The sequence below is a fragment of the Macaca thibetana genome, chromosome X (assembly GCF_024542745.1).
Source record: "Macaca thibetana thibetana isolate TM-01 chromosome X, ASM2454274v1, whole genome shotgun sequence".
In the NCBI taxonomy this organism is placed as follows: Eukaryota; Metazoa; Chordata; class Mammalia; order Primates; family Cercopithecidae; genus Macaca; species Macaca thibetana.
The window spans coordinates 64,910,045-64,924,573 of record NC_065598.1 but is presented as its reverse complement, the minus strand read 5'-3'; the positions used below and the strand labels follow the sequence as shown (position 1 = coordinate 64,924,573).

Below are 14,529 nucleotides of genomic sequence, written 5' to 3'. Positions count from 1 at the left end.
CTTCTGAAAAGCAAACAAAACCTATGCAATTAGGTTGCCATTAAAATGACACACAGTGCAAAGAGCAATGTGTCTATTGTACTACACACTCGTACTTTCCACCCCTCCCCCATCACTTTCTTGAGAAGGATGAGCCTAACAAGGAAAGAGGAAGAATAGCAAAGGAAAGGACACCCTTAGGAGTGGGCAACAGCAACTCAATACTTCCCATGCTTTCCATGTTAAAGTTTGAAGTAAACTTAAATATAAAAAACACCACACGAGGTGTTTTTGATGTAGTGAATAAGCATACAAATTCCACAGGTGCGGTGGCTCACGCCTGCAATCCCAGCACTTTGGGAGGCTGAGGCAGGCAGCTCACTTGAGCCAAGAGTTCAAAACCAACCTGGGCAACATGGCAAAACCCCATATCTACAAAAAAATACAAAAATTAGCCGGGCCTGGTGGTAGGTGCCTGAAGTCCCAGCTACTTGGGGGGCTGAGACAGGAGGATTGCTTGAGCCCAGGAGGTTGAGGCTGCAGTGAGTCCACTGCCCTCCAGCCTAAGCAGCAGAGCAACTCAAGAAAGAAAGAAAGAAAGAGAAAAAAGAAAGAAAGAAAAGAAAAAAAGAGAGAGAGAAAGAGAAAGATATAAAAAAGAAAAGGAAAAGGAAAGAAAAAGGAAGGAAAGATGAACCACGAGGAATCATTTTAAAGTTTCCTCTCTAATAAGATTGGGAACAGAGACTCCTGCGAGTGGACATGACCAAGGGCAGCAGAGGCCACTGAGTTCCTAACACACTGCAGTCCCTTAGGATGAGTAGATGACTCTCTAATATCTGAACTACTTGGATGCAGATGTATGTATGTGTGTGTGTGTGTGTGTTTATTTATTTATTTTTTGAGGCTCACTGCAGCCTCAAACTCAGGCCTTCAAGTGCTTCTCCTGCCTTGGCCTCCCAAAGTGCTGGGATTACAGGTGTAAGCCACTGCTAACAGCCTACACAAATTTAAAATATAGTTAATTCTTCAGTCCAGCCCTCCAAATTATTTCCTACCTCTGTCTATGTGTGGATTCTCAGAAAAGCACAAATCTTTAATGTATGTGAAACGAGGTCTAAGAAAAAGCAAGCGATAAAAGCTCAGGGAAGGAGACAAGACCATCTCACTCCTACACTTTGATCCTACTGAGGCCTACAATCCACTGATTTGCCACAGTTTTACTGTCTTTCATCCCCCTGATGTCCACTTTTCTCTCCTTATTCAGTTTAAACTCCACTGGCAATCACCACAATCATTTCTTTGCAACATTCTCAACTCCCTTAACCCTCTTTTGCTTTTATTGCACTCATTTGGCAAGAGTACAGACCTGGTTAAACCCAACACTCTATATACTTGGTGTTTGCATCGTCAGCTAAATGTTATCAGAGCAAAACATACAACTTAGCTGACTGGTCTCACTTTAAGGGACCACAAAGCTTCATAGACCTTTAATGCTGCCTGGTGATCACACAAATTTCTTAAGTCCATTTACTTGCCCACTCACCTAAAGATTATATCATACCTTCTTTCTCCTCAAAACTTCAATGTCTCCTCTCCAATCCTGAATTTCAGATGAAAACTTTGCCCCCTAATTCACTGAGAAAATAAAAGCAGTCCAAAGAGACCTATTGACCACACATGTACCCACTTGTTAGTATCCATAAGCACATTCTCTGCCATTGCTCCTCACAACCATCTGTATTATCTAAGTCATTTATACACTAGGTTTGATCCCATATCTTCCTACTCAAGGATAACATCTCAAGAGTAAAAGGAAAAGTTCACATACACGAAATGACTGCATTTAAGTCTCCTAGCAGATTAAAAATATTAACTAACATCTGCATGAACTCTACTATTTTACAAACTAATTTCACATACATTTTTGTACCTTATCTTCACAAAATTTCTATGAGGTAGATTTTATTCTTGTTTCCATTTTGCAAGAAAATGAGACTCTAAAGAGGTAAATTATTTGCTCCAAATTGCTCGGAAATTTGGTTAGTGGTAAAGATGGAATTGAAATTTAGGCCAAGAATAATAATGGAAAATTGGTTTTTATTTTTAATTTACATGAGAGTGCTATGTACAAATCTGTGCAAATAAGCTTGAAAGCGTCAAGGAGATAGACTATTTCTTAGAAAAATTTAAGTGTTCAAACTGACCCAAGAGAATTTAGGAAACCTCATCAGAACAATGACTATGTAAAAATACATTTAAAACTGTCAGAGAATCAGGCTGGCGCCATGACTCACTCCTGTAATCCCAGCACTTTGGGAGGCCGAGGCGGGCGAATCACTTGAGGTCAGGAGTTCGAGACCAGCCTGGCCAAAATAGCAAAACCATGTCTCTACTAAAAATGCAAAGCTTAGCCGGGCGGGGTGGCACATGCCCATAATCCCAGCTACTCCATAGGCTGAGGCATGAGAATCGCTTGAACCCAGGAAGCAGAGGTTGCAGTGAGCCGAGATCGTGCCAGTGCACTCCAGCCTGGGCTTCAGAGTGAGACTCCATTTCAAAAACAAACAAACAAACAACTATCAGAGAAGCAATCCTCTAAATCAAAAGTTGACAAATATTTTCTGTAAAAGGCTAGCTAGTAAATGTTTTAGGTTATGCAGACGATCAATTGTCTCTGTTGCACATTATTCTTTGTTTTATGTCTTTTTGTTTTGGGTTTTACAGACCTTAAAAATGCAGAAACCAGTCTGACACGGTTGTTCCTGCCTGTAATCCCAGTACTTTGGGAGGTCGAGGCAGGAGGATCACTTGAGCCCAGAAGTTCGAGGCCAGCCTGGGTAACATGGAGAAACCCCATCTCTACAAAAAGTTTAAAAATTAGCCTGGCATGGTTTCACACACCTGTAGTCCCAGCTACTCTGGAGGCTGAAGTGGGTGGACCACTTGAGACCAGGAGTTCAAGGTTACAGTGAGTTATGACGGTGCCACTGCACCCTAGCCTGTGCAGCAGAATGAGATCTTGTCTCAAAAACAAACAAACAAACAAACGAAAACAAAAACAAAACAAAGCAAAAAAAACCCCTATGCTGTTTAGTTTCCAAATATTTGGGAATTTTTCAAGGTATCATTTGTTATCAACTTCTCATTTAGTTTCCTTCTGGTTTGAGAACATATTTTGTGTGGCTTATATTCTTTTAAATTTGTTAAGTTTTGTTTTATGACTTAGAATATAGTCTGTGTTGGTGAATGATTCAAGTGCACTTGGAAAGAATGTCTCTTCTGCTGTTGCTGGGTGGAGTGTTACCAATTAGGTCAAGTTGGTTGATAATGTACTTCATGTTATCTATGTTCTTACAGATTTTCTGCCTACTTGTTCTATCAATTACTGAGAGAGGAGTGCTATATATAATATATATAGTACTAATATACATAGTACACATTATATATATGTATGTATTTTGTAGAGACAGGGCCTCATTATATTGCCTAGTCTTGTCTCAACTCCTAGGCTCAAGTGATCCTCCCACCTCAGGCCTTCCAAAGTGCTTGAATTACAGGTAAGCCACCTTACCCAGCCATGTTGCTGCTTTTTAAACAGTCAGTTTAAAAACTGACTGTTTAAAAAGCAGCAACATGGCTAGAGTTCAGTGGTGCAATTGTAGCTCACTGCAGCCTTCAAGTCATTCTCCCACCTCAGCCTCCCGAGTAGCCGGGACCACAGGTACGCACCACCATATTCGGCTAATTATTAAGTCTTTTGTTATTATTTTATTTAAGACTTGTTATTTTATTTAAATAATAAGAAATAAAAGTCTTTCTATTCACACACGTAATTACCCTTTCTAATGCTTTTCATTTCTGTGTATTTTGTGTATAGATCCAGGTTTCCAACTGGTGTCATTTGTCTACCACTTGAAGAAATTTTAAAAGTATTTTTTGTAGTGTGTGTCTACTGGAAATGAATTATTTCAGTGGTTTTATGTCTGAAAATAGCTTTATTAAAACTTCAGTGGGGCCAGGCATGGTGGCTCACATCTATAATCCCCGCACTTTGGGAGGCCAAGGCGGGTGGATTGCTTGAGCTCAGGAGTTTGAGACCAGCCAGGGAAACACAGTGAAACTCCATCTCTACAAAAAATACAAAAAATTAGCCAGGCATAGTGACTGTGGTCCCAGCTACTGGTGGGAGGATCACCTGAGCCCAGGGAGGTTGAGGCTGCAGTAAGCTGTGATCACGCCACTGAACTCTAGCCTGGGCGACAGAGTGAGACCCTGTCTCAAAAGAAAGAAAAGAAAAGAAAAGAAAAGAAAAGAAAAGAGAAAAGAAAAGAAAAGAAAAAGAAAAAGAAAAAGAAAAAGAAAAAGAAAAAGAAAAAGTAAAAGAAACTTCAGGGCCAAGTGTGGTGGCCCACGCTTGTAATCCCAGCACATTGGGAGGCAAAGGTGGGAAGATTGCTTGAGCCAGGAGTTTGAGATCAGTTTGGGCAGGATGGCAAGAACCTGTCTCTGCAAAAAACTTAATAATTAGCCAAATATGGTGGTGCATACCTGTCCCAGCTACTCAGGAAGCTGAGGTGGGAGAATGACTTGAACCCAGGAAGTTAAGGCTGCAGTGAGCTACAATTGAACCATTGAACTCTAGCCTACGCAACAGAATGAGACCTTGTCTCAAAAAACAAATTAATTCTGAGTCTGATGCCTTCCCTGGAAAACCTAAGCGAATAAATAAAACTTCAGGGATTTTGTAACAGCTTTATTGCAATATAATTCACATGTCCTATGATTCACTCCTTTCAAGTGTACAATTGAATGATATTTGATATATTCACAGAGATATGCATCTATCACCACAATCAATATTATAACACTTTCATTGTCCCAGACAAGAACTCTGCACCCCTTAGCCATCATCCTCAAATCCCCCATTGCCCACCACCAGCGCTGGGCAACCACTAACCTACATTTGCCTGTTCTGCACATTTTATATAAATAGAATCATACAATATGTGGGCTTCTTTCACTTAGCATAGTGTTTTCAAGTTTCATCCATGCTGTAGCATGAATGTAGTATTTAATTCCTTTTTACAGCTGAATAATATTCCATTGTACAGACATGCCATGTTTTGCTTACCCATTCATCAATTCATGGACATTTGGTTATTTCCATTTTTCAGTAATGCTGCTGTGAACTTTTGCATGTAGTACATGGACATAAGTTTTCATTGCTCTTGAGTATGTATCTAGGAGTGAAATTGCTGGGTCTTATGGTTACTCCGTATTTAACCTTTTGAGGAACTTTCAAGCCATTTACCAAAATATCTATGCCATTTTACATTTCCACTAGCAATGTATGAGGCCTTCAATTTTTTTCACATCCTTACCAACATATGTTATTACATATATTTTCAATTATAGCTGTCCCCTAGTGGGTGTGAAGTGATATATAATTTTGGATTTGATTTGCATTTCACATATGTCACAGATATCACAATTACACGGTGTTGAGCATCTTTTCATTTCCTTAATGACAATTTATGTAGCTTCTTTGGGGAGATATCTATTCAAATCCTCTACCTATTTTTAAATTGACTTATTTGTCTTTTTATTGTTGAGTTTTTAAGAGTTCCTTATATATTATAGATACAAGTTTCTTGTCAGAAATACACTTTGCAAATATTTTCTCTCATTTTGTGGGTTGCTTTTTCAACTTCTTTATGGTATCTATCTTAGTTCATTTTCTGTTGCTATAACAATGCCACAGACTGGGTAATTTATAGAGAAAATAAGTTTATTTAGTTCATGGTTCTGGAGGCTAGGGAGTCCAAGAGCATTGCACCAGCATTTGGTGAGGGCCTTCTTACTGTGTCATAACATGGCAGAGGGCATCACATGGCTAGAGGACAAGAGCAAGAGGCCACAGAAAGCTTGCTTTTATAGCAAAGTCACTCTCATGATAACAAGCCCACTCCCATGATAGTGATACTAATCCATCCATGAGGGAAAAAGGATTAAGTTCCCAACACATAGGCTAGGCACAGTGGCTGACACCTGGAATTCCAGGTGAGCCCAGTAAGCCATAGTGGCACCACTGCACTCCAGCCTGGGCGACAGAGTGAGATTCTGTCTCAAAAAAAAAAAAAAAAAAAAAAAGTTTCTGACGCATAAACTTTTGAGAGACACATAGAAAACATGGCAGTATTTGTTGATGCATGAAAATTTCTAATTTCATGCATCAAAGGATGCATGGTGAATAAATTATTATTGGTTATCTTTTGTTGCTTGTGCTTTTGGTATCATACCTAACCTAAGGTCATGAAGATTTGCAGTTACATTTTCCTCTGAAAATTTTATTGTTTTAGCACCTACTTTTAGGTTTATTATCCATTTTGAGTTAACTTTCATATATGGTATAATATAAGGTCTAAGTTCAACTTTTGCAGCTGGATATTCTGTTATTCCAACATCATGTGTTGAAAACACTACTCATTCCCCCCGTGAATTGTTTTGGTATCCTTGTTGAAATCAATTGACCATCAAAGTAAAGGTTTATTTCTGAACTCTCAATTAAATTCCATTGATCTATATGTCTATTCTTATGCCAATACAACACAGTTTTGTTTGTTGTACTTTTGTAGTGAATTTTAAAATCAGAAAGTGTGGGTTCTCCAACTCTGTTCCTCTTTTTTTTCTATGAAATTTATTGTATCTACACTAAAAGACTTCTTCTGAGGGGAAATATTTTTTTAACCGTGTTATGATCCTACACAGCTGCCCAGAGTAGGATACTATCATAAGTCATTAACATGCCATATAAGTTTTAAATAAATAAAATCTACAAAACATAAGTTATGTACAAATATCTTAGTCACGTTTACAAACCTACGTATTAGGTTGGTGCGAAAGTAATTGCCCTTAAATCTCTTGCTTCATATTTTAAACTCTGTACAGATACCAACAACATTCCTTTTCATGAAGTTCACTGTCTAAAAATGCATTTCATTTATTAAAAGTAATGGCAAAACCGCAATTACTTTTGCACCAACCCAATACAATAAAGCAAATGTAAACACTAAATGCAGCATGAGAATGATCAAGCGATGCCCAGAGACAACCACTTTTTGGTGAGTCTGCCCCCCAGGAGCCGGCACCAGCCAGCCCTGGAGTCAGGCCATTCAACCCTTCCAAAATCAACTGGGTTGGCCCTTAGAGGAGAAAAAAGGTCTGAAGATGTCATAGACCTGAAGGACTGGAAAGCTGGTGAGAGGTTGCCTGCCAGCCTTCCACCCCGCAAGTCTGAGGCACACGGAGAAGAAGACAGCACAGAGGCTTAGCCTGTGTGCCTAGGCCCCAGAGGCTCCTGCCATCTGGGGCTCCAACAGGCATTTTGCTGCTTTGGGAGGCAAGTCCGTGGAATGGTAACTGCTTAAGTAAAATCAGAAGGTCCAGAAAATGTTTCCTAATTCAGTAACCTTCCTGACTCTTTGCCAGAAACAGGCCCAAATAGTGAGGGGTGGAGTTGGGGGACACATGATCATGAGCACTGACGATGCTTCAGTGGGATCTCAGAAAGAAGGCACACATTGACCTGATTTGGTGGAGAACTTCTAGAAGATTTGCAATGTCCTAGACACAACTAAATCCTATCAGTACAGCAGAGTGGGGGCTATGAGGCAGGTGTGATGAAAGGGTACTTCTCCATCCAGTGACCAAGTAATACACATATGTATCACCTTGTAACCCACACAAGTGCAATCATGTGAAACCAACTTCACTATGGTAAGAAGAGAAAATAGCCAGCATTGATATTGTGCAGAGTCCTGGGACTGGGCAGGGCCCAGTGGCCACTGCTGTATGCAGCCTGCCCCCTGCCAGCCGTGGGAAGGCAGTTGGAGGGGCATGGGGCTGGGCCCCGGCACCAAGGAGTGAGGCATGGATGTATTGGGTTGTTGGAGGAAGGCAAGAGCCCCCACTTGGAGGCCAAGCATTCACACTGAAAGGCAGCATACCCAGTGCTGGCAACAGGCATGAGGAGCGCAGACCAGGAGAAGGAGGAGCTGGATTAAAGCTGTTTACTGCATTGTGAACAACATAGGAAATGTGAGTTTTTCTTTTCTTTTCTTTTCTTTTTTTTTTTTTTTTTGAGACAGTCTTATTCTGTCGCCCAGGCTGGAGTGCAGTGGCACGATCTCAGCTCACTGCAACCTCCGCCTCCTGGGTTCAAGCGATTCTCCTGCCTCAGCCTCCCCAGTAGCTGGGACGACAGGCATGTGCCACCACGCTGGGCTCATTACTGTATTTTTAGTAGAGATGAGATTTCACCATGTTGCCCAGGCTGGTCTCGAACTCCTGGCCTCAAGTGATCTGACTTCCTTGGCCTCCCAAAGTGCTGGGATTATAGGCACGAGCCACCATGCCTGGACTTTGTTTTGTTTTGTTTTTGTTTTTGTTTTTGAGACAGAGTCTCATTCTGTCACCCAGGCTGGAGTGCAGTGGTGCGATCTGGGCTCACTGCAACCTCCGCTTCCTGGGTTCAAGTGATTCTTGTGCCTCAGCCTCTTGAGTAGCTGGCATTACAGGTGCCCACCACCATGCCCAGCAAATTTTTGTAATTATAGCAGAGATGGGGTTTCACCATGTTGGCCAGGCTGGTCTCGAGCTCCTGACCTTAAGTCATCTGCCTGCCTCGGCCTCCCAAACTGCTGGGATTACAGGTGTGAGCCACCATGCCTGGCTGGAAATGTGACTTTTTCTTGCCCTTCATCTGATTGGGAGAATGGTGTGCAACTGGTATTCAGCACCACATTGTTAACATTTCCTGAAATACAGGACTTTCACGTTTGGTCCTTTGTAAAATTTCTGCAAGCTGCTAATTAGGATCGTAAAGTCCCTATTTTTCCTAAGAGATCGCCCATGGTGGTTAATGCTGATAGCCCAGCAGAAGGAGTTAGTGGACTGGTAGGAAAACCACTTAGTGTAGCTTTCGGGAAGGAAAACTGTTTTCTTTTCCTTTGCCAACAGGAGTGGCTGGCAAAAAGAGTCATCCTTGGACAGCGGAATCTATCTTTTCACCATCTAGAGTTGGAGAAGTAGGAGCCAACTTTCTGGTTATTTCCTTTCCTGAACTGCTAGTTCTTGCCCTTAAATACCTTGCTTCATCTTTTAACCTCTGTACAGAGACCGACAACATTCCTTTTCATGAAGTTCACTTTCTAAAAATGCATTTCACCCAATGGCCTGATTTAGCCTTTGTTCTTAGTCTTCCAGAGAAGGCCGGTGCAGTGGCTCACACCTGTAATCCCAGCACTTTGGGAGGCTGAGGCGGGTGGATTACTTGAGGTCAGGAGTTCGAGACCAGCCTGGTCAACATGGTGAATCTCGGAGGTGGAAGTTGCAGTGAGCCAAGATCTCACCACTGCACTCCAGCCTGGGCAACAGAGCAAGACTCTGTCTCAAAAAAACCCAAAAATACAAACAAACAAACAAACAAACAAAAAAACCAAAGTCTTTTAGTGAAACTATTATTGCCATTTTTGCTTGCTCCAGGTCATCATTGGCCTGTTCCAGCTCCCTCACATACTTAAGCAACCACACCTCAATGGCCCACATCTGACTTAAATCATCTAATATTGAGACCTGCTTGTAGCTCTGTGCATGTTGATGTTCTGGTTTCTCCTTTAATGCCTCCACTTCATATTTCAGTCTTTGGCTATAAAGTTGCAAGTTTCTATTTCTTTGTTCAGGCTGTGCTAATTGTGCTGCCAAGTCTGCTTCTAAATCTCTGCTTCCTTCCTGAAATTCAACTAACTCATCTCAAGCTTCCTGGAAGCTATGTTTATACTTCAAGGACATTTCCTTCCAATAAGTAGTTTCATCCTTTAGACTTGAAAAATCGGGTATATGTTCATCATCCATGATCAAAAAAGTGTCTAATGTGTCAAAAGCACACGTTCACCACCGCTTGACCCATGTCTCTGCTCCACTGGTTTGGCCAGGCTGACCCAGCTGCTCAGCTTCATTCCCCTCCACAGCTCTGAGCTCCACTCCATTCTGTTCCTCTTTCTTGAGGTCGTTTAGCTATTCTGGGTCCCTTGAATTTTCATATGAATTTTAAAATCAGCAAATAAATTTCTGGGAAAAAAGTTGACTGAGTTTTTTTTTTTTTTTTTTTTTTTAATGTGTGTGTATTTCTTGCAGAAATTGGGGTCTCATTTTGTTGCCCAGGCTGGTCTCAAACTCCTGGCCTCAAGCAATCCTCTCACCTGCGGCCTCCCAAAGTGCTGAGATAACAGGGGTGAGCCACCATCCCCAGCCCTGACTGGGATTTTGGTACTGATTACATTGCATCTGTAGATGAATTTGAGGAGAATTGCTATCTTAAAAATATTAGATCTTGGGCGAGACGCAGTGGCTCATGCCTGTAATCCCAGCACTTTGGGAGGCCAAGGCGGGAAGATCACCTGAGGTCAGGAGTTCGAGGCCAGCCTGGCCAACATGGCAAAACTCCATCTCTACTAAAAATACAAAAATTAGCCAGGCATGGTGGCGGATGCCTGTAATTCCAGCTACTCGGGAGGCTGAGGCAAGAGAATCGCTTGAAGAGAATCTCTGCCAGGAGGCAGAGGTTGCAGTGAGACAAGATAACGCCACTACATGCTAGCCTGGTGATAGAGCGAGACTCCATCTTAAAAAAAAAAAAAGAAGAAATTAAGTCTTTCCAATACATGAGCAGGGTATATCTACCTTTCACTTTATTTAGATCTTTAATTTCTTTGAACAATGTTTTATAATTTTTAGAGTATGATTTCTATTTATTTATTTTTGTTAAATGTATTCCTTAGTATTTTATTCTTTTTGAAGCTTTTTTAATGGGATACCTTCTTAATTCAATTTTTGGATTGTACATTACATGTGTATAGAAATATAACTGCTTTCTGTATATTGAGTTTGTATCTTACAAACTGGTTGACTTTTTTTTTTTTTTTTTTTTTTTTTTTTTTTTTAGTTCTAATAGTTTTTTGTAGGCCAGTCGTGGTGGCTCACACCTGGAATCCCAGCACTTTGGTAGGCCAAAATGGAAGGATTGCTTGAAGCGTTCAAGGCTGGCCTGGGCAACAAAGCGAGACCACATCCTTACAAAAAAATAAAAAAATTATTTGGCCATGGTGGCACACCTCTGTAATCCCAGCTACCAAGAGGCTGAGTTAGAAGGATTACTTGAGCCCAGGAGTTTGAGGCTGCAATGAGCCAGGATCGCACCACTGCTCTCCAGTGTGGCCACTGCACTCCAGCCTGGATGACAGTGAGACCCCATCTCTAAAGAAAAACAGATTTTTGTGAGTTCCTTATGATTTTTTTGTAAGAGACGGGGTCTCACTATGTTGCCCAGCCTGGAGTACAATGGCTATTCACAGATGTGATCATGGTGCACTACAGCCTTGAATTCCTTGGCTCATGTGATCCTCCTGCCTCAGCCTTCCAAGTCGCCAGGACTACAGGTGTGTGCCACTGTGCTCACATGGATTCACTAAGACTTTTTCTTTTTACTTTTCTTTTTTTTTTTTGAGATGGAGTTTCTCTCTTGTTGCCCAGGCTGGAGTGCAATGGTGACATCTTGGCTCACTGCAACCTCCACCTCCCAGTTCAAGCAATTCTCCTGCCTCAGCCTCCCAAGTAGCTAGGATTACAGGCATGTGCCACCACGCCCAGATAATTTTGTATTTTTAGTAGAGACGGGGTTTCTCCATGTTGGTCAGCCTGGCCTTGAACTCCCAACCTCAGGTAATCCCACCACCTTGGCCTCCCAAAGTGCTGGGGTTACAGGTGTGCACCATCATGCCCAGTTAATTTTTATTTATTTATTTTTTGGAATTTTAGTAGAAATGGAGTTTCACCATGTTGGTCAGGCTGGTCTTGAACTCCTGACCTCAAGTGATCCACCCACCTCAGCCTCCCAAAGTGCTGGGATTACAGGCGTGAGCCACTGTGCCTGGCCAGATTTTTTTATACACAATATCATGTCTTTGGCAAATAAAGATAGTTTTATTTCTTCCTTTCATTTCTGTATGCCTTTTGCTTCTTTTATTTATCCAGCTGTTCTTGCTAGAAACTTCAGTACAATATTGAATAGAAGTAGTACTTTTGTCTTGTTCCTGATTGTAGGGAGAAAGCATTCAGTCTTTTTCTTTTAAGTAAAACTTAAAACATATGTGGAATTTTCATAGATGCTCTTTACCGAGTTGAGTAAGTTCCCTTCTATTCCTAATCTATTAAGTGTTTTTATCATGAAAGCTTGTTGGATTTTGTCAAATGTGCTTTTTTGTTTCTATTGAGATGATCATGTTTATGTCCCTTATTCTATTGATTTTTATGTAGTATAATAATTTTTAGATATTAAGCCAACCTTGGATTCCTTGGATAAATACAACTTAGCCATGTTATAGAATCCATTTTATATGTTAATGAATTTATTTTGCTAGTAGTTTGCTGAAGATTATTGTGTCTGTACTCATCAGTCATATTGGTCTGTAATTTTTTTCCTTTGATTTTCTTGTCTGATGTCTTGGTAATTCTGTCTTCATAGAATGAATTGTGAAGTGATGATTCTTTCTATTCCAATATTTGAAAGTACATGTAAAGAATAAATATTAATTCTTTTTAAAAAAATCTTTTGGGCCAGGCACGGTGGCTCACTTCTGTAATCCAAGCACTTTGGGAGGCCAAGGAGGGAAGATCGCCTGAGGTCAGGAGTTTGAGACCAGCCTGGCCAACATAGTGAAACTCTGTCTCTGCTAAAAATACAAAAATTATCTGGGCGTGGTGGTGCACACCTGTAATCCTAACTACTCAGGAGGCTGAGGCAGGAGAATCACTTGAACCTGGGAGTTGGGGGTTGCAGTGAGCCGAGATCATGCCACTGCACTCCAGCCTGGGCAATAGAGTGAGACTCTGTTTCAAAAAAAATAATAATCTTTTTAGGCTGAGCACAGTGGGTCATGTCTGTAATCTTAGCACTTTGGGAGGCCAAGGCAGGGAGATTACTTGAGGCCAGGAATTTGAGACCAGCCTGGTCAACATGGAGAAATCCCATCTCTACAAAAAATACAAAAATTAGTCGGGCATGGTGGTGGGTGCCTGTAATCCCAGCTACTTGGGAGGCTGAGGCATCAGCATTGCTTGAACCCGAGAGGCAGAGGTTGCAGTCAGTTGAGATGGCACCCCTGCACTCCAGCCTGGGCAGCAGAGTGATACTCTGTCTCAAAAACATTTGTTTTTAACTATATGAAAATAAATTTACTAGTGAAACCATCTGGGCCTATGATTTTGTTTTTTTACCCCAACCCAGGCTGGAGTGCGGTGGTGCAATCTCAGCTCACTGCATGCAATCTTCGCCTCCCAGGTTCAAACAATTCTCCTTCCTCAGCATCCTGAGTAGCTGGGATTACAGGCGGTCACCACCATGCCAAGCTAATTTTCTGTATTTTTAGTAGAGATGGGGTTTCACCAAGTTGGTCAGGCTGGTCTCGAACTCCTGACCTCAAATGATCCACCTGCCTCAGCCTCCCAAAGTGCTGGGATTACAGGCGTGAGCCACCATGCCCCGCTTGGGCCTATGATTTTCTTTGTGGCAAAATTTAAAATTACCTCTTCAATCCCCCTAAGTGTTACATGCCTATTGAGGTTTTTAATATCTTCTTGTGTCAGTATCAGTAGTTTGTGTCTTCATAAAAATGTTATTTTCATTGAGTTTATCTGATTTGTTGGCATAGAATTGTCTATAGTATCCCTTTCTAATTATTTATTTGTTTGTTTATTTATTTATTTATTTATTTCTGAGTCACAGTTTCGCTGTTGTCACCTAGGCTGGAGTGCAACGGCAGGATCTTGGCTCACTGCAACCTCCAACTCCCAGGTTCAAGTGATTCTCCTGCCTCAGCCTCCTGAATAGCTGGGATTACAGGTGCCTGCCACCATGCCTGGCTAATTTTTGTATTTTTAGTAGAGATGGGGTATCACCACGTTGGTCAGTCTGGTCTCGAACTCCTGACCTCAGGTGATCTGCCTGCCTTGGCCTCCTGAAGTGCTGGGATTACAGGCGTGAGTCACCACGCCTAGTCAAGTCCATTTTATTTCTATCAGGTTGGAAATATTGTATCTTCTTTCATTTCTGATTTTAGGAATTTGATTCTTCCTTCTTTTTTGTGATCAATCTAACTAGAGGTTTGTGAATTTTGTTAATTTTCAAAGAACCAACTTTTGCTGTTATTGTTTATCTCTATTTTTCTATGTATTTCTATATATTATATTTAATTAATTTCCACTCTAATCTCTATTTTTCCTTCTATCTGCTTCCTTAAGGTTTAGTTTGCTCTTCTTTTTCCAGTGTCTTAAGGTTGAAGTTTAGGTTATTGATTTGAGAGTTTTATTTTGTAATGAAGGCATTTATAGCTATAAATTTCCCTCTCAGTACTTCTTTAGCTGCATCTGATAAATTTTGGTGTTACTTCTACCTTTTCTTCATGTCCAAGTATTTTCTTATTTCTCTTGTGA

At 41.1% G+C, this 14,529-nt stretch overlaps 1 pseudogene; it reads right to left on the bottom strand.

Annotated features, from left to right (window-relative positions):
* Window positions 1–7,734: 7,734 nt before the first annotated feature.
* LOC126945801 (nuclear distribution protein nudE-like 1) lies at window positions 7,735–9,968 on the bottom strand (annotated as a pseudogene).
* Between the last annotated feature and the right edge of the window lie 4,561 nt (window positions 9,969–14,529).